At 33.1% G+C, this 24,448-nt stretch overlaps 1 long non-coding RNA gene across 14 annotated transcripts; it reads left to right on the plus strand.

Annotated features, from left to right (window-relative positions):
- Positions 1-24,313, plus strand: LOC148613117 (uncharacterized). Of its 14 annotated transcripts, XR_015924568.1 has the most exons (12): positions 1-134; positions 368-486; positions 2,621-2,696; positions 3,536-3,641; positions 4,155-7,527; positions 8,002-8,056; positions 8,699-9,818; positions 15,840-17,335; positions 17,826-18,041; positions 18,459-18,561; positions 19,428-19,519; positions 20,080-24,313. It is a non-coding gene; the product is annotated as an uncharacterized LOC148613117 (long non-coding RNA). The 14 variants fall into 14 exon arrangements; XR_015924569.1 differs by lacking the exon at positions 368-486 and having other exon boundaries at positions 15-134; XR_015924572.1 differs by lacking the exons at positions 1-134; positions 368-486; positions 8,002-8,056 and adding exons at positions 493-2,302; positions 7,787-7,950.
- The last annotated feature ends 135 nt before the right edge of the window (positions 24,314-24,448 follow it).

Here is a 24,448-nt window from a genome sequence, read left to right on the forward strand (position 1 = left end):
TTGTTTATTATGGCATTTACGGTATTCCAATTTGTTTACAAATGTCTACAACGACTTTAGCAAGATTTTATGGTTATACCCAGAGTCTGACTATAAACAGGGCGATTTCGTTCGTCAGTCCATATTTTTTTTCGGTTAGCAGATCAAGTAATCTACAAAAAAACCTAACATATATGTAAAACAAGTAATCTCCCCCTTTTCTCTTCTCGTAATTTGGTTTATGTGCTATATTTTATTTTAAAGATATAAATCTTATTTTAATAAAATGAAAAAAATGAAGTAAAGAAAGAATTAAAGTACAATGGGGTTAATTTGAAGAATTTGTAAAATTGATCCTTTCGATTTTGTTACTTTATTTCATATAAAGGAAAACATTAAAATATCAGCCTGACTGACAAACTACCCCACGAAGAACAGGGGGATTGTTTTTCTCGTAGATAATAAACGAACTGTGTATGAAATGAAAAGAGTATTAAAAATCACCAAGTAAGTATCTAAGTTATTATTTTCGTTTCAAACAACAAAAATACTATTCCGTCATCCAGTCTTCTCAAGAAGTAGAAAAAACTGCCTGTCAGCTGTTGAAATTATTTTCCTTGCATACCATATGTATATAATAACCAGTAACAGTTTAAGGACCAGTTACCACACACTTTCGAAACATACGTTTTGACATGATGACTTTTCATTCAGAAATGTTAACTTTCCTTTCATCTGTGGCAAAATCCGTTCAGCACCTGCGTATGGAGTATTCATATCACAACTCATACTTTATGCCAGAGCTTGCCGAAACTACGCAGACTTTTTGTATTGCGCTAGAACTCTAACAAATAGGTTTCTGGTGCAGGGTTATGTTGCTACAAGATTGAAATCATCACTACAAAAGTTTTATGGTCGTCATCATGAATTTGTGGATCGTTATGGTGTATCCATCTGCGCCTTGGAAACTGATTTGTTCAACGTGTCATAGTTTTCCTTTCCTCTTTCGTCTACCCCGGAGTTGACTTTTTATTAGCAACTCGGCGGGTGTTTCTAGAAAAGCAGAGGACGCTTATCCTACCGGTGCACCTGGTTCATGCACCCAGTTTTTAGTGGAGTCCGAGTTGCTCATTCGCTTTTATTACTTTGTATGTATGGTTTTAGTTACTTTATGTTCTTTGTTGTGTATGTCTGTTTTCCATGTCTTGTCTTTAGATTACATTCTTTTTATTACCTGTATAACCTTGGTTCCCTTCATTACTCTTCAGTATCTGTGTATGGAATTTTCATAGCACAACTCATATGTTATGCCGGAGCTTGCCTTGCCGTAACTATACAGACTTTTTGTATCGCTTTAGACTTCTTACAATTAGGCTTCTGGAACAGGATTATTTTGTTACAAGATTGAAGTCATCACTACAAAAGTTTGATGGTCGTCATGATGAAGTCTGATTTTTACGGTGTATCCATCTGTACTGTTGCACCTGGTCCGTTCTCCCAGTTTTCAGTGGAGTACGAGTGGCACATTTACTTTTGTTACTTTGTATGTATTATTTTAGTTACTCTATGCTCTTTGTTGTTTTTGTCTGTTTTTCATGTCTGGTCTTTGTCTCTGGATTACATTCTTTTGGTTTCTGCTAGAATCTTGGTTCCCTTGATTACTCATTTGGTCTTTAGATATTTTTGACCTTTTTTTCTGTTTTTGTTAATTTTATTTGGTCATTGGTGTGGTCTGAATGACCGTTTTGGTGCGTTATCCTCATAAGTGTTTCTACGGTTTTCAGGTAGGAAGACCGTTTGAGTGCGTTGTTATTTTTTATTTGTGTTTGGTCTTAGGTTATAAAAGTCCGTTTTGGTGCGCTTTTTAAGAAATAATAGTTAGGTTTTTAGTCAAATTTTGCCCGTTGTGGTGCGTTGTTTAGGGTGCTTTTATTTGGGTTCTTTTCGATATCATGATCACATGATAGATCACATGGTTGAAAAATGGAGATTTACTAAGAATATTCAATCGGCAAACCTCGGGTGACTCCGCTACTCTACCTCAATCCGTGAGGAGGGTACGGACTCGGCCGAAGTTGCGACGAGTGAAGAATATTCAGGGGGCTCAATCTTCCGGTTGCCGCCATGTTAAAAATTTCTCCATGACTATAAGGAGCCAGTGGAAACAGGAGTTCGGAATTCTCGGACTTTTACGTGACTTTTGAACTAAAATTAGACTTCCGAACGGTATTTTGTGAAAAACCCATGCTGTCACATGGGGGTGGGGGGTTCGTCTGAATTTGAGTTTCGTGTACTCACATTTGGACATATATTCCACCAAAAAGTAAGTGACACATTAAGGTGCATACAAATGAACCTGAAAATCGTAGTTTGAGATAATTCCAAACATTCTACAAAAAACACCGAACTATTTAAAATTTTCTCCATTGTGTTTTTTTTTATCAGCAGCTTGCTTATGAACTTCGACATATTTGTCGCTAAATTAATGTTTTATTTGAATATATTTTTTCATTTCGAACATGACAGTTTATTTTTATTTCAATTGTTTGCTATATTTTCTTGTTTTTATATTTTTATATATCAAAAAATTGATTAGCAAAACGAACGAACATTAATGATATGCATTCATTATTGTTTACAGTGCCGCCATGATGAAAATACAAATATTTTATTTAGCTCGAACACAGTTACAATAATGAAGAATTATGATAAATAACGTAAGTGTTTATCATATACCATGTATTTGTTAATTATAATTTGTCTAAATCATGTGCTGTAGTCTAAGTAAATGTGTGCAGTATAAATTACAGGAGATATGGTACACCAGAAACTTTCTTAAGCCTTACATGTGTACTGACTACTGTATACATGTTCCATAGTCCATACAAACATTTTTAGAAAGACATGATGAGTTGTCGTTGAGTCAATGACTGTTGATTTTCATTTAAATGAAACAGTCTATGATACAAACTTGTTGAACATGATGAGGGTAACACAAAACCTTACAAGAATCTGTTATTTGTGACATTGTGTATACAGTACCCCATATTTTACTTTTGAGAACAAAAATAAATTCATGTACAAGGTCAAGGAAACTCCAGTGAAACAAGTATTGCTGAACAGTTGACCAAGAGCAATCAAAAGCAATATTTAATGTTCCATGGCATTGTACATGTAAGTCATATGAGAACATTTCATACATAACTTGAAGTGAACTACATGAATTATATGATTTGGAAATTAATCTAAACATTAACATAGACATTTGTATGACCTTGTATATGACACAATTTTCAATTTTTTAAGAAGTTTTATCGTGCTATTTTTTTTTACTTTTTTAATAGATCCATAAATACAAGCTGTTGACTTACATTGTATATCAGTAACTAAGGATAATGAACTAGTTTTATCAGTCATCAGATTTCTTTTGCACAGTATGTTGTCATGAACATGTATAATTATACCATAGTCATCACAGTGTGATAAAAGTCTATCCATGTTGATTTTGCAGTATCTCTTTCCATATTAAAAGGAAATATGTTTTGATATTTTCCAGAAAATTTTGGATGCAGCCGTCACGTTCACCTACCAATGATACAAGTTACCAGACAAATCATACATAACAGTAAGCTCTGTTCAAATGAAGTATGATAATAGATTGTGTAGGTATTTGAGGTTCAGTATACAATATTTTTTTGCCTTTTTTTTTGAAAAAAAAAATTAAGATTGATTTGGGGTGTTCCAAAGGTAGGACCCACCTCTTTTGTTGGGAAATGTTGGAAGTAATGTGAAAAATTTTTGCAAAAATGAGGAAATTATTAGCTTGGACCCCCACTTTCAAAGTCTTTTGATTGTTCACTAGAAACTCTCATTAGTCAATTTATTTTAGAAATGTATTTGTATTATTTCTACATGTATAATGTAGATAGATCCCATATGTGTTTATCGCTTAAAATGTAGCACTACAGTTCCCATGACACTTAAATGAAGGTTGTAACATAGACATAATATTTTAGCATAATGGGATGTTTTGTTTGAAGAAAAAAAAACATCCAATGATACATATAATGTAGGGTTTACTTAAATAGAGGTCTACTTCAATACAGGATTCATGAATCACAATAACTTTGAATATGAGTATTATGTATATTTATTACTGATTTTTATACTTCCAGGTCATTCATGGCATATATATGACTGAAAAGAATTCATACATGTATAATTTAGATGATCTTCAATGCTGTTCAAATCTCTGCTTGCACTGTAATGAAAGCTGATATGAAGCTGAAGTTTGAAAATAAATATTTTCAAAATCATATTTCTTATTCAAATGTACAAGGTTTAAATGTGTTGTGCTTCAAAAGTAAAAGTCACTTTCATACATGTATACGGTAACAGCCATGTATACTTCTTGACAGTACCATCCTGGAATACAATCTAGAATCCCTTGCACTGCAAGCTGTCACTCTATCAACTGAGCTAAAAAATTACTTCATTGTTTTCTGTAGATTAGGTTGATTATGGTCTTTTGTAAATAGTTTTACTTTATTTATTTTTGGGCCTTTTTATAGATTGCTTAATGGTATGTGGTTTGCCCATTATTGATATCCATGTGGTGATTTCACTTGTAGAAGCTTAATCGTTACTTGCTTTGTTTTTTGAATGACTATCTCATTGGCAAACATAAATGGTACTTGTATTTAAGTTTTCTACTTATGACTAGTGAGTGCTAAATCTTTCACTACTTCTCGAACAAGTAATTTTGTGTAACAACTATTTGGCTAAGCAACTGTTAATTCTGTGAGGTAGCACTATGAAACCGCCTCAAAATGTCATAATAGTAGAGTAGTATAAAGCAGGATCATTTCATACAGTAAAACATTCTTGTCCTGAAATGCAAGAAATAATTGCAGTATGCATTGAAACCACAACCAATCAATGAAAAAAAAACAAGTTCCATGGGTAAATAGAATAAAATATAAACATTCACAGACATTAAACATTTTGAAAAAGAAGAGATTTATTGTTGAATTTTGAGCTAATCATAATCATGCCATGTACTTGCACCTATAATTTACATTGAATTGATCTGAATTCATGGTTTCCTTGTATAAACTCTACAAGACTGGTAAATTGTGATTTTTTTTTGTTCACAAGCTAAGAGAGATAATCATGCCATAAGCTCATGATGCACCTGTTTAATAGGACATCTTATCGAATGATGATTATTAGTCAACTCTGCTGGTAATACCTGTTCATTGATCAGAGGGGGTTGGCACACCTCCTTTTTACCAGAAAATTAGTCATTTTCATGTGTAAAATTGACTAAACATGGAAAATAATGCGTTAGCATCACCATCACTTTGGCTTGCACCCCTCCTTTTCAAAGTGTCTGGAGCCGTCCCTGTTCACTAATCTGTAAATAGCTTTCATCATATTTTGCTTTAACCGTCTAGCATGAAACAAGTTACCTGTTTTGAAACTATTTTAATATTCTCCATAAAAGCAATAAAGAAATATATAAAAAAAAACAATACAATGCTTAGGTAGCAAACCATATTATACTCCAGCAATGCTAAAGGTTGTCTGGCAAGCTATTTTCTGACTTGGTGCCATCCTAGGGTATAGAGGAACTGAATTCCAACCTCTTACGTTGTAGGAGTAACAGGGACGGATCCAGGATTTTAGATAGGGGCGCACAGTAAAAATTCTGCCGAGCGGAGCGAGGTGACACAAATTTTGAGGTTAAATTTTTGAAACATTATAGAGTGGGTGCAATGTTGATATCTTTTGTGGTAAAATTAGCGAGAAATTTTAAGTTTCAACTTGAAACCGCCTAAATCTACCCATGCTTTGCAAATTTTAGGGGGCGCACTCCCCCACCAGAATACGCCTCCGAGTAACCATGTTGATTTTTATGAGTGGGGTCGGGGCTAGGATCACATTTGAAATAGAAAGGCAGGACATTTATATATGATTTTATATAAATACAAAGATGCGATAGGCGAAAAAAAAGGTTCTGATTTGAATATTACATAAAAAGATCCGGGACACAAAATTTGACTATATAGCCCCCTTTTTCCCCTTACGATTCAAATGGATATAGGAATGTATCATTATTTACCTGGGAGGGGGGACTGGTAATTTTGAAATCATATAAAATTTTCTTGACCCCCCATGATATTTTCTTATCCCCCTTAAAAACATTTTTTTTAAATGTGATACCCCCTCTGTTAAACATGTGTATGGAGTTTTCATATACATGTAACAACTACTACATTATGCCAGAGCTTGTCGAAACTACGCAGAGTTTTTGTATCGCGCTAGAATTCTAACAAATAAACTTCTGGAACAGGGTTGTGTTGCTACAAGATTGAAGTCATCCCTATAGAAGTTTTATGTTATGGTCGTCATCCTGAAATCGTGGATCGCTATGGTGTATTCATCTGCGCCACAAAAACTGAATTGTTCAACGTGTCATGGTTTTCCTTTCCTCTTTCGTCTACCCCGAACTTGTCTTTTTATGAGCAACTCGGTGGGTGTATCTAGAAAAGCAGATGACGCTTACCCTACTGGCGCACCTGGTCCATGCTCCAAGTTTATAGTGGAGTCATAGTTGCTCATTTGCTTTTGTTAATTTGATTTTAACAAAATTTCATGTTCTTTGTATGTCTGTTTTCCATGTCTGGCCTTTGTCCCTGGATAACATTCTTCTTATTACCGTTATAACCGTAGTTCCCTTCACTACTCTTTGAAGCAAAAGCAGTTGAGATGTTAAAGAATTCTTACAATAAAAAAATCAAGTCTTCAATTCCAAAACTTGATACTTTGGAAAAGTCTTATCAAAATCAAGCAGAATCAGACACAGCTTTTGAGATTCAAGATATTGGTAAGGAAATTAAATCGTCAGCAGATAAGTCGGACCAATTTGATTTAATAACTGTAAATGTTTTAGGTCCTGATGGTTTGGTTGATATGTGAACTTCATTTTACCAGAGATCATGCATGTGACAATGAAATAAAATGTTGAATGGTGGTAAAATATGTTTTAATTTGACTGGTGTAATGCTCTGCTTAACTAAAAATTTGGATCCCCCCTTGAAATCCATGTGCAAAAAAATTACCCCCCCCCTCTTTGAAGTTATAAAACAACTGAACCCCCTTTTCCACTTACAGAAAAAAATGACCCCCTGGATATATGTACTTGGTATGTTTAAATTTTCAAATAAATGTCTACGGTTTGAATATTATTTGTAAATTATTATATAAAGGATGCCGAATCTAAAGGTTTAACCTTAAAAAATGCTGTTATGCACGTGGCTAATTACAATATTCGTTATGTTTCGGCTAAGTTTACAGCCAATGAAATGAACATCTCGTTAGCGAGAACACAGGGTTACTTTATATATTTATCGGGCATTTTTAAAGAACCCAAAGCTTTTCCGAGAGGAAATAATCGCCATTTTCTTGCAGCATATTTCCCTGTTTCCTTCCCCTTTCCCGATGATATCCCCTGCTTTAAGATTTTCAACGCAACTTTTTCAAAATGTAAGTCATGTTTATTATTGTCCTGGTAAAACCGAGCCTTGGTTTTATGAAAAAAAACTTGATTTTGCCCATTTGTACCTAATGTTTTCATAATTATGATAAGGTTTTACAATTATTTATCATCATTTATGATATTTATTTGCATTTTAGAGAAATTTTATTGATCTAGCTCACATTTACAGCCCATTCAGACATTCTACACATGGCTAGTTTGTCGTTCATATTTTACTAGTCCGCTATTTCTTCTGTGTGTTTTTAGGAACCGCCCATTGAAATACAAAATGTATGAGATGCTGTGTTGGTAAACAAGATTAATTTCACCAACGATATTAATTTGCTTAATATTGATGCAGTTACCAAGATAGAAATTTAATCATATACAGTTAAAAGGCAGTATTATGAAATTGACCTTCTTTTACAAATGTATGTACATTTATTTCAAACACATTACCAGTCAAGTTGCCTTAATTACAGTATTAAAAAGAAACTTAGAAACTACAGTACAACAAACCAAAAATAACAGACAACAGTAAGTCAGTTAGTACATTGTATCGTGTGTGTGTGAGTGTTTTTTTTTTTTTTTTTTTGGGGGGGGGGGTGGGTAGGCTTAAAAATGATATAAAAAAGAAACATTGAAATATTCACTTTATGAAACAAAACAAAAACAAACAAAAAAAAAAAAAAAACAGGATCAATGATTGTCCTAATAAAATTGTTAAAATAATAGACAGGACCTATGTTTTCACAAAATAGTAAGGCAGGATAGAGTTTACAATTGTAGCTCTTCCCATGGAGACCAAATGGTTGTTCCTTTTGATTTTAATTTATTTCATTCAACCATTCAATTTTACAATGACATACAGAACAAGAGGAATCGAACCTCCTACTCATTGCTAAATATGACATGAGTCCACCAGGGAACTGTCATTAAACATGTATTTTCTACTTAACAATGTATCGAACACATACTGAAACTGCATTATAAAACACAATCAAGTGCAGTATCACAGCTGTTACCATCCTTTTCAATCAGGTCTTAACAAAATAGTACAAGTACATTGTACATGCAATTTATAATCTTATATAGATATTACAAGCTTACAATTATGAAAAGCTTTCAATTTTTATATGTATTACATGTATATTGATAATGGTTTGTTTTAATTTTCAGCATCCTAAGCAGTGTGAATTGAATTAATAGACAATGCACATGTACATGAAGCAGACGGAAACATGACTTGCATGTAATTATTCAACTGATTTGACCCATTTCAACAGAATATTGGACAAACAATGACTTAAATTCAGTAAATATTTAGAATGGGAGAATCAACACATTATATTTTGAGCATGAGGAAGGCGCAGATTAAATATTACATGTATTTACCTATTTCCAGGGGAAAGTATCTGTCCAAGACTGACACTTAGTATAAAAATGTAAAACAATACAGTTGTAAAAGTTTTCAGTATCTGCTATAAGACAAATTGTGGTAAAATGTGATACATTGTACATGTATAATAAAAGAAAATTGAATACTTTAAGTATGTTCTTGTTTCTTATATTTGGCAAAGCCCAGCGGAAATTTCATTATTCTGATATCGGGTACATTTACTACATGTATATACATTTGTACATGCATATACAGCATGCATTAAGGTGTCCATCTCTTTTTTTCCACTTGTGTTTACACATTAAGCCAACACAATGGACAGTCCAATTAAACCATACTTTTAAATTTAAACTTAACCATTACTGTGAACAAGGATTTATATATAACTCTGTGCTGTGAACACAAATTTTGCATAACCAACCAGTTTATTACTTAAAGCAATCTTCTGGGATTCCTATTCTCGTTACTTGGGGAAAATGAAATTTGGGTATTTTACTTCTATCAAAGACTTTATATTACTATTCTCATTTAGTCAATGATATCAAAACATGTTCACCTTTGTCCTTTGTGGTCTAATTTATCTAATACAATATTTTTTTTTTTTTAACGAACTTGATTCTTTTTCACAAGTGATAAAATTTCGATCAAACTACATTTTGTACCATGGACCATTAACTGTGACCCTGTTTAATTATCTTTATATCTGAATAGCATTTCTTTAATTAGATTTTGGGAATCCCCATTCTATTAGTGTACCGATTTTCCCGCCAAAGAAGTCACATGACAAAATGTAAACAAATGTCATCCATTTTCTTTTACCAATTCTTTCATTTCTAAGTATTTAGACACTTCTTGATGGGATAATCATTGTTAATTGGATTTTATTTATTCTGTTATTAGGTAAGTCTGTTTCTGAATGTATTGCATGGTTAAACAGGGCTGTGAAACTTGTGTGTAGCCACGTGCACATGGCTTTAATTGTGTTTACCTTTGACCAGATGATGAGAGTTTTGATTGGCTCAATAATATATTTACATTTGATTGACACCTCATGAGGATATCGTCAGTCACGGTCGCCTGCTCTAATTACCTTTAATTGCCTTCAGTCGTAAGTTGATCATAGTCAATTAACTCTGACCAGGTGTCAACACAAAATTCAAAAGAATATCCGTTGCTGATAAACTTCTTGTTAATTTTAATATACAAAACCTATTTTTGTCGCCAGATAAAATAAAAAATCGCAAATTGCAACATTGGCGAAGCCCAGCGCGACCCCTATATTACTGTACTGAAAGTTGTACAGTATGAAAAAATTAATATCATGAAAATGAATTTTTTTTTTATAGTTGCAACCCCTTGTTAACATGAATTTTCAGATGAGTCTCTGTACCCTCATTGTGTTACAGACCTAATTATTGTTTGTTTGTTGGGGTTTAACGTCCGAGCAGCAATATTTCAGCTATATTCAGACGATGAACATGAAATTGATGATACAATGAACATGAAATGAAAAAGGGATGGGACACAAGGACAATGGGGTCGACAAATTTTGATTGCCACTGGAAATAGGGAGAGGTGGGTAGGGTCGGGCAATTTAGCCTCCTGTGGCGGAGCCCTATGGTTCCTACTCCGGGAGAATACCACAGTAGGGTTCTTTAACGTGCGAGGAACGTGGCATCTTTCCCAACACGGTGCACCACTATGGTTTGCGGTCAGGTTTTCGGTATTATAGCCTGACAACCCCAGCATGTAACACGCCAGGGGTACCCCATTCTACCACCTGGGGCACACATCCCAGTTGCTCTGTGGGCAAAGCGCCCTAGCCCCCGGCTAGGGTTCTGAGCACTATTTAGTCGCCTTTTACGACAAGCTTAGCGCTGCTGCAGGCCTATTCTTTTAACATCCGGACAAAATCAATCTTAGCACACCCTCATCCAATTATTAGTTGTTTAATTTTCCATATGAAAACGATGAGTTCTCCAGGAGGAAGCTTGCAATATCAAGACTCAAAATCATCAGTCATCTCATGTATGACTAATCATATTGAAAAGGTTGAGAGTAATATTGATTATAAAGCGAAATAGAAATTTACCATGACATTAAATTTAATATGAGCACTTTAAACGGTGTCATTTCTTTTATTAAATTTCACAAATGATAATAATACATTATGATATCAGAATTAAAACAAATCCAAACAAATAATCTTAAAATAATGTCCATATAAGTAAGCATCTCAATTTAAATGTCCATAATTAACACAAATATTATTCATATAAACAATGCGCAACGAGAAAGGCAGATAACTCCGTCCACATTGCTTCCAAGTCCACACACAAATACACGTATAAAAAAAAAAAAGTAACCAAAGATTGTTTGCGGTTTTTTGCGTTTATTTTTGTAATTACTCGACGGTTCCTTTCAAAAACTTGCCATTTTATTCATGTCGTTCTGTACTACGATTCCCTTACAATTATTTTTCGTTATTACCTCCGAGATTGAAAAAATTCAAAATTTATTTTTCCTACGAGAATTTTGCACTGAATGTATTATTTATCCGCCATCTTGTTTTTATGGATATTTTGAAATGTTCCCTATTATCTCACAATTATAATACGGAAAACCTGACCGCAAACCATAGTGGTGCACCGTGTTGGGAAAGATGCCACATTCCTCGCACTTTAAAGAACCCTGCTGTGGTATTCGATGTGAGTAGGAACCTTTGCGCTCCGCCACAAGAGGCTAAATTGCCAGACCTTACCCATCCCCCTTTTTCCAGTGGCAATCAATATTTGTCGACCCTATTATTCTTGTGACCCATCCATTTTTTTCATTTCATGTTCATTTTATCATCCATTTCATGTTCATCGTCTGAATATAGCTGAAATATTGCTGCTCGGACGTTAAACCCCAACAAACAAACATTTATCCGCCATCTTGTTTCTATGGATATTTTGAAATTTTCCCTATTATCTCACAATTGAAGAGCTGAAATACCATAATTTCCCGCCATATTTCTGGTTCCCTGCTAATTTATTACTTTATGTGGTAAGACTCATATTAAGTACCAGTTGTAGCATTTTCATTCGGAACTTCTGGTTTTGTCTTTTACTATAAGTTAAGAGCAGAATTTAGTCGCCTTTTACGACAAACTTAGCGCTGCTGCAGGCCTATTCTTTTAACACCCGGACCTGCACGGGTATGTTAAAAGTAAGACAATGATAGAAATCTGTGAAGTACATGTATGTGATCTAACAAGTATTGTGAAAAATCCAACTTGCTTTACAAAGCTGGCACCTGATGTTACACTGCTATTATAGTAATACAGCAAACTTCTGTATGTATACTTTACATTTCAACTGTGGTCTCAGTGATTTGCACAACATGATCAGTGTATAAATAAAGAGACATTTAACATCTATAAGTAAAGAGTTATCAAATGATAGAAGTTTTAAAAGTTATAATCAACCTGCTTTTGTTGAAGATTTAGAATTAGAAAAGGTAAAATGTGTAAACATAGAAGATGAGAATCAGGATGACAAATACTACATTGTATGTGTGACAATTTTTAACAACAATTTGTTTATATGGTTGAAAAACATGCACCAATGAAACTCAGAAAACCTTGTACTACTAAGGGGTTTTTAATGTCCTTCACTACCCTGTCATGTCTTACATGGACAGTGAGAAAACCTTGTACAAAACCTGCTCCTTTTATAAACAAAGAGTTAAGATCAGCAGTGTATAAAAAGAGACAACTCCGTAAAAAAAATTATCAAATGCAAAACAAATCATAATTGGGAAAAATACTGTAAACAAAGAAATGTAGTGACAAAAATAAAGAAGTTGACTATAAAACCTATTATTACCAACAATTTTTCCAAAGAGGTCATCTTAAATGAAAATGAAATTAATATGAGTAAGGCACAGCCAACAACCGAGCATCGCACATATTTTTACGTTTGTAAAATTATTGAAAACAGGGATGATAGCAGAAAGGGGTGGGATAGCATAGGTGAACGGTTGTCCATTTTTTAAAAAGTAATTAATTCAACTTACCTGATCAAGATACTGTAAATAAGTGTTTATATTTTTACTTTGTTTTAGAATAGCATATTTTAATATTAAACCAATTTAAAGGCTATTTTCACCTTGAATACACTTCCCTGACCCATTTCTATGGGCTTGTCTGACACCTATTCTGATTTGACTGAACGTCTATCTTCGGCCTCCCATGTGATACTCAGAATTATAAACAATCAAACTGAAGTTGCAAACACATTTAACATTTTTTTCATACAAAATGTAATAATAACAGAATTGATCAATAAATCCTAAGAAAAATTTGTATTTCCAAACAAACTAAAACAGGCCCAAGTCATACCATTAAACAAAAAGAACAACACCCTTGAAAAAAGTAACTACATGTATAGACCTGTGAGCATATTGCCAGTCATATCAAAATTCTTTGAAAGAACCAATAATAACCAACTCGGGGAATATTTTAGTTTATACAATGTATTTCCACCATATTTATCTGTATTTCGACCAGGTTATGGATGTGACACATTCTGGAAGCAATCTCTAGATGAAAACAAATACATCACATCTATTTTAGTGGATTTAAGTAAAGCTTTTGATTGTTTACCACATGATCTTTTACTTCAGAAATTAAAAGCCAATGAATTGTCTCAAAATGCACTCAAACTCATAAAAAACTACCTTTCTGACAGACAACAATCAGTGAAACTTGGTACAGCACTGAATGAATGGCAAAACATCTACAAAGGAGCACCACAGGGTTTAATTATCGACCCTGTCCTTTTCAACAACTACATCAATGACATTTCCCACTAATGAAAAATAGCACTCTGTACAATTATTCAGGTGACAACACCCGATCCTATATGCACATCACAACATAGACATGGTTATACAAAATTTAGAATCAGACAGTTAAGCACTTTTAGATTGGTTTTCCAGTAATCAAATGAAGGCAAATCCAGAAAAGTTTCAAGTTTAGGCTGTGGGGAAAAACAAGGGATAGAAATATAAGCTTTAATTTGGCTGGAAATACAATCAATTGTGAAAATGAAGTAGAACTACTTGGGATAACTGTTGAGTTTGAACTTAAATTCAACAGTCACATCTCAAATATTAACCAAAGGACATCAAAACATCCTAGGATACCGGTAATATACTTAAAAGAATTGGAAAATACCTAACTGTAACAGACTGGGCAAACTTACCATATATACATGTACATTGTACCATTCTTACATATTATCAAACTTTAGCTTTTGTCCACTCAGTTTGCACTTTTGAAGCAAAAGTAATACAAACAAAATCGAAAAAACCCAAGAAGGGCACTCAGATTTATTTATGGACACTACCACAATTACTGTGAAAAAGTATTTAACAACATACACAAAAGATGTCCATCATACATACTTGACTTAATAAACATTAAAAACACAAATTATTCTTTTATAGCAGAATTTAGCAACAGTTCCATCAGTAAGAACAACCACAATGGGACATATGGCATAAAATCATTCAAAAAAATATCAACAAATCAATCAGTTAGGAATTGATGGGTGGATGATCAATGACCCATCACAAAAAACAGATAAATGTACATGAACACTATTCAAATCTTACTTTGTACAATATCACTGAAAACAGTCTGATACATGTAACTCGTTTTGAAATTCTTCAAGTTTATTAAAACATTTTACCACCACTTTTTTTGTGTTTTGAAAACAGACTTGTTCAATATATTAAAACTATACAAAATACCACCATTTTGATTGTTAAAATATGAGCATCAAATGTGTTATTATAAATCACAAACTGCAAGTACTAACATTTATTAAAAAATGAGACTTGAATAGATGTCTGTTTGTTTGTTTGTTGGGGTATAATGTCAGAGCAGCAATATTTCAGCTATATTCAGATGATGAACATGAAATTGATGATAAAATGAACATGAAATGATGATGAAATGAAAAAGGGATGGGACACAAGGACAATGGGGTTGACAAATTTTGATTGCCACTAGAAATAGGGAGAGGTGGGTAGGGTCGGGCAACTTAGCCTACTGTGGCGGAGCCCTATGGTTCCTACTCTGGGAAAATACCACAGTAGGGATCTTTAACGTGTGAGGAACATGGCATCTTTCCCAACACGGTGCACCACTATGGTTTGCGGTCTAGTTTTCCGTATTATAGCCTGACAACCCCAGCATGTAACACGCCAGGGGTACCCCATTCCACCACCTGGGGCACACATCCCAGTTGCTCTGTGGGCAAAGCGCCCTAGCCCCCGGCTAGGGTTCTGAGCACTATTTAGTTACCTTTTACGACAAGCTTAGCGCTGCTGCAGGCCTATTCTTTTAACACCCGGACCTGCACGGGGCTGAATAGATGTCAACATTGATGGTAGCTTTAAGATATCTTTTGAAACATATGAAAACATACATGTACATGTATGTTGCAATTTTTCCTGTGTATCCTATACACTCTTCTCATCTGGCAGAATATGACATCACAAAGTCGATCTACAGCTAGACATGATATTTTCTAGATGACTGTCTCCCATAACACCAAATTAAATCAGAATAGCCATTTGCTTTTTCTGTACATTATTATATTTGTGAAGAAAGGTAATAATGTCAACATTTGTAATTTTATTCACTTTAAGAAATAAAAATAATACAACAAATTCTATAAAATTACTATCCAACTGTTGTGTTACTTTTTGGTTATGATGAGGTAAGATTTCTTTATACATGTACAAGGGAGATAAATCAGTCATCTCTACCTCAGTCTGCATTTAACTATTTACCTCATTCTTTTTAGATATATGTCATCATTGTTTGAATAATTTCTGTTAATGTTAGCATGACTTTTTCTCTCTCAGATGCTGCTGCTGTTGTACTTCCGTGATGTGAGGGTAACATCCTCTAGACTGAACCAATTCTGTGATGTGTATTTGATGAGGGTAACATCCACTAGACTGAACTACTCTTGTGATGTGTTTGATGAGGGTTTTAAACATCCACTAGACTGAACCACTTCTATGATGTGTGTTTGATGAGGGTAACATCCAGGAGACTGAACCACTTCAGTGATGTGTTTGATGAGGATAACATCAACTAGACTGAACCACTTCTGTGATGTGTGTTTGATGAGGGTAACATCCGCTAGACTGAACCACTTCTGTGATGTGTGTTTGATGAGGGTAACATCCTCTAGACTGAACCACTTCTGTGATGGGTTTGCTGAGGGTAACATCCACTAGACTGAACCACCAAATGTGTACAATGATACTTATAGAGTGAAGTGGTTTGTGATTTTATATTACAATGTGCATGTTTGTGTTGAATAGCTTTTACAGACAGCTCATACAAAGGCAACCCTGGTCCTTGTGTGGAGGGAGCAGTTATTTATAATGGAGAAAAAGATTCTAAAATGAAAAAAAGCTGTTTCAAAACATGGTTCAATATTACTGGGTGAATTAATTGCAGTAAAACTGGTATTGGATCACACACTATCTTCAAACACTTACAGGTCCCGAAAATTTAGGAATTTTCTGTGACAGTCAATCAGCACTAGGAATCCTCTGCACTGGAAAATTGATAATTGCCATCAAACAATTAATGAAATCTTCAAACACTTACAGGTCCCAAAAATTTAGGAATTTTCTGTGACAGTCAATCAGCACTAGGAATCCTCTGCACTGGAAAATTGATAATTACCATCAAACAATTTAAAGCTATTTGGTTTAACAGGGTTCAGGAATTCTGAAATGAATCCTATGTGAAATAATTCACTGTTTGTGTATGACACAAAATTTTCAAGGTCACAATAACAATTACTTATTGACAATATATGGGAGACAACTTAATGTGCCTTGACAATACATGTATCTGGGAGATAACTTAAATGTACCTTGACAACATCTGGGAGATAACTTAATGTGCCTTGACAATATCAAGGAGATAACTTAATGTGCCTTGACAATATCTGGGAGATTAACTTAATGTGCCTTGACAATATCTGGGAGATAACTTAATGTGCCTTGACAATATCAAGGAGATAACTTAATGTGCCTTGACAATATCTGGGAGATTAACTTAATGTGCCTTGACAATATCTAGGAGATAACTTAATGTGCCTTCACAATATCAAGGAGATAACTTAATGTGCCTTGACAATACATGTATCTGGGAGGTAACTTAATGTGCCCTGACAATATCTTGGAGATAACTTAATGTACCTTTACAATATCTTGAAGATAACTTAATGTGCCTTGACAATACATATATCTGGGAAATAACTTAATGTGCCCTGACAATATCTGGGAGATAACTTAATGTGCCTTGACAATATCTGGGAGATAACTTAATGTGCCTTGTAAGTTAATTTGATTTTGATCTGCCATGACTTGTTCTTCTGTAATTTGTTTTTTTAGGGAGAAATTTCAAGCTGATATCTATAAATACATATACATAAATTTGTTACTTTTTCATTGATATATTGAGGGTTTGTAATCACGATGAAAAAATAATGTTGAACTCTATACGTAGAAAAAGATAACACCAATATATTAAAATCTTTCAAAAGCTAAAAAATAAGTCGTAAATATTTTTAAAATTTTTGTTAATACAGATATCTGGCTTAAATTTTCATAAACATTTTATTCATCTTTCACTGTACCTAGACCTGGTAGTTCAGAACTTATACCTGCTGAATAAATCCACTTGTCAACACATAGATTGAATAAACTTGTCAAGTAGATAACTTTCAGTAAGGCTGAATCATTCTTACAACCAACCCATGGTTTTAGATATGTATAGTAACTCAGTTTATGTCTGTATAAAGATGCATTTAATTCTCTTTTCAGTTGTTTGTTGAAGTAGAAGATTCTACATTGAATGATATTCTATGATATAACTGAACCAGAGATGACAATGTGATGTCTACAAACATAGAAGTACATCTATGTCAAGATATTTTTCTATCTTGCATACATGAGAAGATATTTGAAAATATCTGTGATATTGTGATGTCATTAGACCTTTCTTAGAGTTTGGAATGGAAATGACGTCACACACCAACAGTTTGTATTAAATTTATTTGAATTTCTGTTATGTGATTTGAATAAAAAAAAATTGCTGAAAAGGAGATCAATCTTGTTACTCAGGATATTATCTATTTTTTCAATTTTGTATTTCTGATGATATAAAAGTATGCAAAAATAAAAAGAAACGCACATATACATATTTTGCACATAAATTTCAAATTTTGATGAAGAAGAAATTTGTTCTGTTTGATGTGAAATAACATATTATTTTATCGTTTGACTTAGGATATCAAGTGGGAATGTAAGATAATGTTACTTTAGCACTAATTACAAAGAATATATTTTGTCGTTTGACTTTAATAACAAGTGGGAATATAAGATAATGTTACTTGAGCATTTATGACAAAGACTATTCTGAACAAATTTAATTGTAACATGATTTTTCTCTTTAAGATGCTGTAATATTTCTGTTATGAGATGATGTCTGATTGGTAAAGTGTAGTACCATCACTACTACAGCATTACCATTCCTGCTGAACTAAAGTATATCATAATGGTTAGTATCCAAAAGCCCTTTTTCATATTTATGGAATACAAGCAATTTTAGCAAGGTTTTCAAAGGAACATAACCCACCAACACCTGGTTGGCAGTCTCATTTGGAAAAGGAAGAACAGTTATCATATTTCTTTGAAGCTAAAACTTTTTTCACTTCTGTTAGTACCCAAATGGTTTGAAAAAAAGTTATTTCAAAGTAACCAGGTATGTACTGCAGCCCTAATAAATTAAGTGTTTAAATTCGAAGTCTACTGCTGTCCATTGCTCAAATCAGACAGTGAACCAATCTGTCAGGTTGGAGAGTTACTTCCCTCTACTTGAAATTTAAAAGAAATGGAGTCAAAGTCAGGAATATGAAAAAGAACTATTAAAAGGTAGAATTTCTGTCCCTTTTCATTAAATATCTCCGATTAATATTTAATTATACCTCTCATAAACAACAATTTATAGGAGTATATAGAAATCACCTTGTTTGTTTGTGTGTGTGTTTGTTTATCTGTTTGTCTGTCCACATTTCTTGTAATCATGACCCCACCATAAACACTCAAGGAATAATAATGAAATTTTAAAGAAATGTTTGCCATCATATGTGATTGTGCATGTGCTATTCAGAATATTATTGTTTTCAATTTTACATTTCTGATGATGTAAAAGTATGCAAAAATACACATATGCATAGAATACACATTTATCATAATGAGATTCTTCAATATTTTATGAACAAGAATTTTTTTCAGTTCATGTGAAATATTATATTGTTCTATCTTTGGACTCAGTTGTGATTGTAATATGATGTAGCTTTAGCATTAATTACAAGGAATATTCTGATCAAATATAATAATTCTAACATGATTTTTCTCTTTAAGATGCTGTAATACTTCTGTGTACTGAGATGATGTCTGGTGGGTAGAGAATATGACCATTACCACTACAGCATTGCCATTCCTGCTGAACTAAAGTATATCATAGAAATAGATACATTAATATATTAAAATCATCCAAGGGCTTAATTGCAAGTTGTAAAAAATCAGAATATTTCAAATACATGTAAATTGTCTTAAATATTTTATTTGTCTTTCATTGTACCTGGGCCTGGTTGTTCAGTTACCTGCTTAATAAATCCACTTGTCAGTGCATAGATTGCATTGACTTGTCAAGTAGATAACTCATTCTAACAACCAACCAGTTGTATACAATATGTATAGTAACTTTTGTCTGTATGAAGATGTTTGTGATTGATTTATAGTAGTTTTAACTTACTTGTGATTTGAAAAGAATTTCTTGCTGAAAGGGAGATAAATCTTGTTACTCAGGAAATTATCTTTTTTTTCCAATTTTACATTTTTGATGTTGAAAAAGTATCCAATATCATAATGAGATCTCTTTAAATTTGAAATAAACAAGAATTTTGTTCAGATTTGTATGGGAAAATAAATGAATTGTTTTATCTTTGAACAGTAATAAGAGTTGTGAATATAACATGTTGACATACCCAGTAACATGATTTTTCTCTTTTAGATGCTGTAATTTTTGTGTGTAATGAGATGATGTCTGGTGAATAAAGAATATGGTAATAGCAATTACAGCTGTTATAATCCTACTGAACAAAAAACCTTATGGTTAAATGTTATTTTGGACCTTTATCAGAAGCAAACTTCAGACTCTGGACATCAAAAACAGCCAAAGACAGGTCCTAGTTTTAAGAACCTTTCCTTAGGTGGAATTTTTGTACACACTCATCATCATGAACTCATGGATTGTGACGGTCAATCCATCTGCACCATGAGAACTGATTTGTTCACTTTGTCATAGTTTTCCTTTTTTCTTTCGTCTACCTTGGACGTGACATTTCATGAGCAACTCGGTGTTTCTTGAGAAGCAGAGGACGCTTACTCCACTGATGCACATGCTCCCCGTTTTGTAATGGAGTCTTGGTTGCTCACTGAATTCTTTTTCTTTGTACATGTTAATTTGGTTATTTCATGTTCTTTGTTTTATGTGTCTGTTTTCCCAGTCTTTATCCTTGGAATATATTCTTTTGATTTTCTCTCGGGAATCTTGGTTCTCTTGATTACTCTTACGTATTAATTAGCTTTATGCTTTCTACTAATTATTACAATCATATGTTTAGCTGTTAATACGGAGAGTAGTGGAGCATAGTTTATAACAAAAAAACTTAGTAGACTTGATAAAAGATATTAGATTAATTCTTAAAGCATTTTAAGAAAATTGGCTTGGTATGAATATGTTCATTTGAGAAAGATATATATAGAAGTTAGCTTGTGCCATGTTAAGGCCTGCATCAGTAACAATTAGGTGATATGGCATGAAAACATACTTTTATTGTAATTTTGGCATACATATCTGGGTCTGTTTGATTGATTAATTGTTCTTATCCTGAAATGCATGAAATATCTGCCACAGAATGATAAACCATTATGAATTAATCAATCTCAGTGTCACCAAAAGTGAAAGCAGGTTTAGTGCTCGTCTATCAGGTATAGGGTGTATCTACTGAGCGTAATCTGTAACTCAAAAAGTATTTAACAATATTATTCAAACTTTGCACAATGTTTATACAGTCGAACCTTGTTAAGTCGAAGTTGAAAAAACCATGCAAAAATGTTCGAGTTATCCGAGGTTCGAGTAATCCGAGGTCAAGGATAAACCAGATATACTAGTAGTTTCTCCATGATTTTTTCTGTAGTTACATCATTTGTTGTGCTTGTACATGTACTTCACTTTACACTGTACTTTGTAATGTCAAGTGTTTCATATCGGAAGATATTTTTTTGTATGTTGTATATCATGTTTGAAATACTGAACGGCACCGAGTGTTATACTGAAGTTTCCTTTTTATTTTTTCTATATCAAAAATGTCATAGTCCATAACATGTTGCTTTGTTTGATTCACAATCAGGAGTATCGTCAAACCATGTGCTCTACAATATTACGATAAAATTTCAAATTCACTAGCGAAACAAATGCAGTTGAAATATCCTAACTATTGTATGTTTGATGTTTCATTAAATAGTCAGATACCATTACAATTCATCTGTATTTCTTAAAAAAAAATTCAAAATATCAAAATATCCGATATCACTGTTAGTGTAAATTCCCACATGTTATTAATAAAATTTGTTTCTTTTAACAACATGCGCAATTTTAAATTAATTAAACAAATCAAACCATAAAGAGTGTCAACAAATTAATTTTAAAAGCCACGCTAACTGTTGTTAAAACACACTTCGATCATGGTTTGTAATAAAGCAATCAATTAGTTGACTAATTAGTTGACTTCGAGATATCAGGTTTAATTAACCTCGAAGTCCTATCGAGGGGACTGATTGATTACCTCGAGTTATCCGAGGTTTCGATTCATCTGAGTTCGAGTCATCCGAGGTAAAATTGTATTGAAGTAAGGGGAGTTTTGCTGGGACTTTGTATTTAGTTCGAGTTTTCCGAGATTTTGACTAATCCGAGTTTGACACATCAAGGTTCAACTGTATGCATATTTCAGATGTGCATCTTCTATTATGGAGTAATTATATAATTTTTTTCTCAATTATTAGCATGTTGACCATGGCCATTGCAATACCAGCTGCTCCGTTGATGTAATGTCTATTTTGTCAGATTTATTTTGGACTTGAATTGATTGTGGGTCCTTAGGTAATTTCGTTTATGTTGTAGACAGTACCTACTTTGTGTACTTTGTAACTCAACAATAAGTATCAAACTAATATTATTTAAATTTTGCATGGTGTTTATTTACATATTGACAAGGTACACCTCATATGGAGAAATTTGATGTTTTTTTACATTTGTTTTACATGTTGAACTTGGCATTTTTTCTGCAATAAATGCTATCATTGGTTTATTACTTACAGAATTATTAAACCACACTGTAGTTTTTTAACTTGCTTAGTGTTTATGTACATACTTGTATGCTGAAAAGTATATGATGGTGATGCAAGGCCAGAAATTTATGTGTCTTGTTGAAGTTAAGCATTTTTAGAGAGTATCCATGCAAAAACCAGGCAATGGATGGCAAACGACAAAATTTGTTTTGAAAAAAATTGTCCCCCATTTCATATTACAAATACATCTTTCTCAGTGTTGAATGTTGGTTTGGATTAACTGCAAAAATTAAAGAAAAAAAGCGTTGAAATTCATTGGATAAAGGGAGATAACTCTAATTTGAGCAAAATTTAGTTGCTTTATTAGGGAAACTAAAAATCATTTTCTGAGTCATTCATTGTCATTTCAAAACTAACTTAATACTTTTTTTGACATACATATGATAAATGCATTACATTGGAACAAAAAAATAGGTGGGGTAAAATTAACCCTGTGCCACTCATATCAGAGGATCTGCATGATATTACATGGACTGCTTCTTAAAAAAACATGAACCTTAAACCAGTTGCTACCTTTTATATCATGGTACCCTTAAGACAAAATGGTACATCCCTTCCCACAGATCAGAAAAGTTACACCTGAGATTGAAGATTATCTTAAACTTATATAGATATTAAGAATCTAACATCTGTATGAGTGCAAAATAAGAAAATCTCAGACACCTGAGGGTAAGATTTGATCGTTCTCCAAGGCACCCCTGTTAGAGAACTATTTCATCTTACCCAAGGCTGTCTGAGATTTCCCAATCTTGTATGAGAAAAGCGGATGTTTGATTCTTTTTCTCACTTCGGGTCATTTTCCTAATAAAATAGTATCTGAATTGAAATACCATGTATCAGCTAATCCTGGCATATCAAGCCAGTGGTTAGCTATAATCGTTCCTCAATTGTGCCATTTTTTTTATGGGAAGGGCATGTGTTTGACATCTCATGGGTGAGATAAGAAAATCTTGTGCAGGTAAAAATAGGAATTTTCTTGTCTCTTTAGTGAGAATTTCAGTTTAACCCTACTGTTTTCTGCTTCCTTAGAATTTCTTTTTCCCTTTGCAAGGAAGACAAGTCAAATTTCTCAATCATTTTTACTTACACAGGTATGTATTTTTTTTATTCCAAGTTTTGTACATGTTATAATTAAGATTCTACAATATGTCATTAGAAGATAATGTAACATTTATGTTCTATGATTTTTATGTTAATCCAATTCACATGATTTTCTAACTTTTATTGAAAGATAAAGAAAGTACAAATAATTTTGAAAAAGGTAGAAATTGTCAGTGTCAATTATACATTTGATTAGGTGCAAGCTTTATAGGATTAGTAATGTAAACATTTTGCTGTTTCTTTTCACCAGTCTTTAGACAGACACACGAGACTCTAGAAAGCAAATTTATTCTTAATGTATCTTTTAGTCAAAGGTTTAAAACTAATTGGTAGAAGAATGTTCAAGTGTTATTTAAATCCTGGATCCAGGTATGGTGGATAATAATTTATATTTAGCTTGCAGTATAATGTGTTTATGTTTTGAGAAGCTTTTATAGTGGTAAAACATCTAATTTCTGAATGGCCATTGTAATTTTATGGTGGTGACAGATAATGTGTCATATTTCTTTTTTTTCTGGTTGTCTTAGGATTCATTGCCAATGTACTACAGAGTACTTCAGATGACAAAATTTTCAAATGTAATTCAAATTCAGTTCACGTATAAGTATATTCCTTGCATGGTATACTGATGACGTACATATTGTTATGTGTTCTACAAGATCTCAAAACTTTATTTTAAAATTTTTGTTTGTCAAATGTTGATAGCTTTACCCAATAAAATATAAATTAAACAAGTATGTAGTGCAGTTTTTATAAGGACAATTCAATGACAGGTGCTAGAGGTTATGTCTTAAAGTACCCCCCTCTTTTCCACATGTCACAGTGTCATAAGAGTTGTACTTTCGGGTGGTTTTACAGTATGTAAGAAG

This window comes from Perna viridis, chromosome 7 (genome assembly GCF_037379345.1).
Source record: "Perna viridis isolate PV_CMFRI_1.1 ecotype Kerala chromosome 7, ASM3737934v1, whole genome shotgun sequence".
Classification (NCBI taxonomy): Eukaryota; Metazoa; Mollusca; class Bivalvia; order Mytilida; family Mytilidae; genus Perna; species Perna viridis.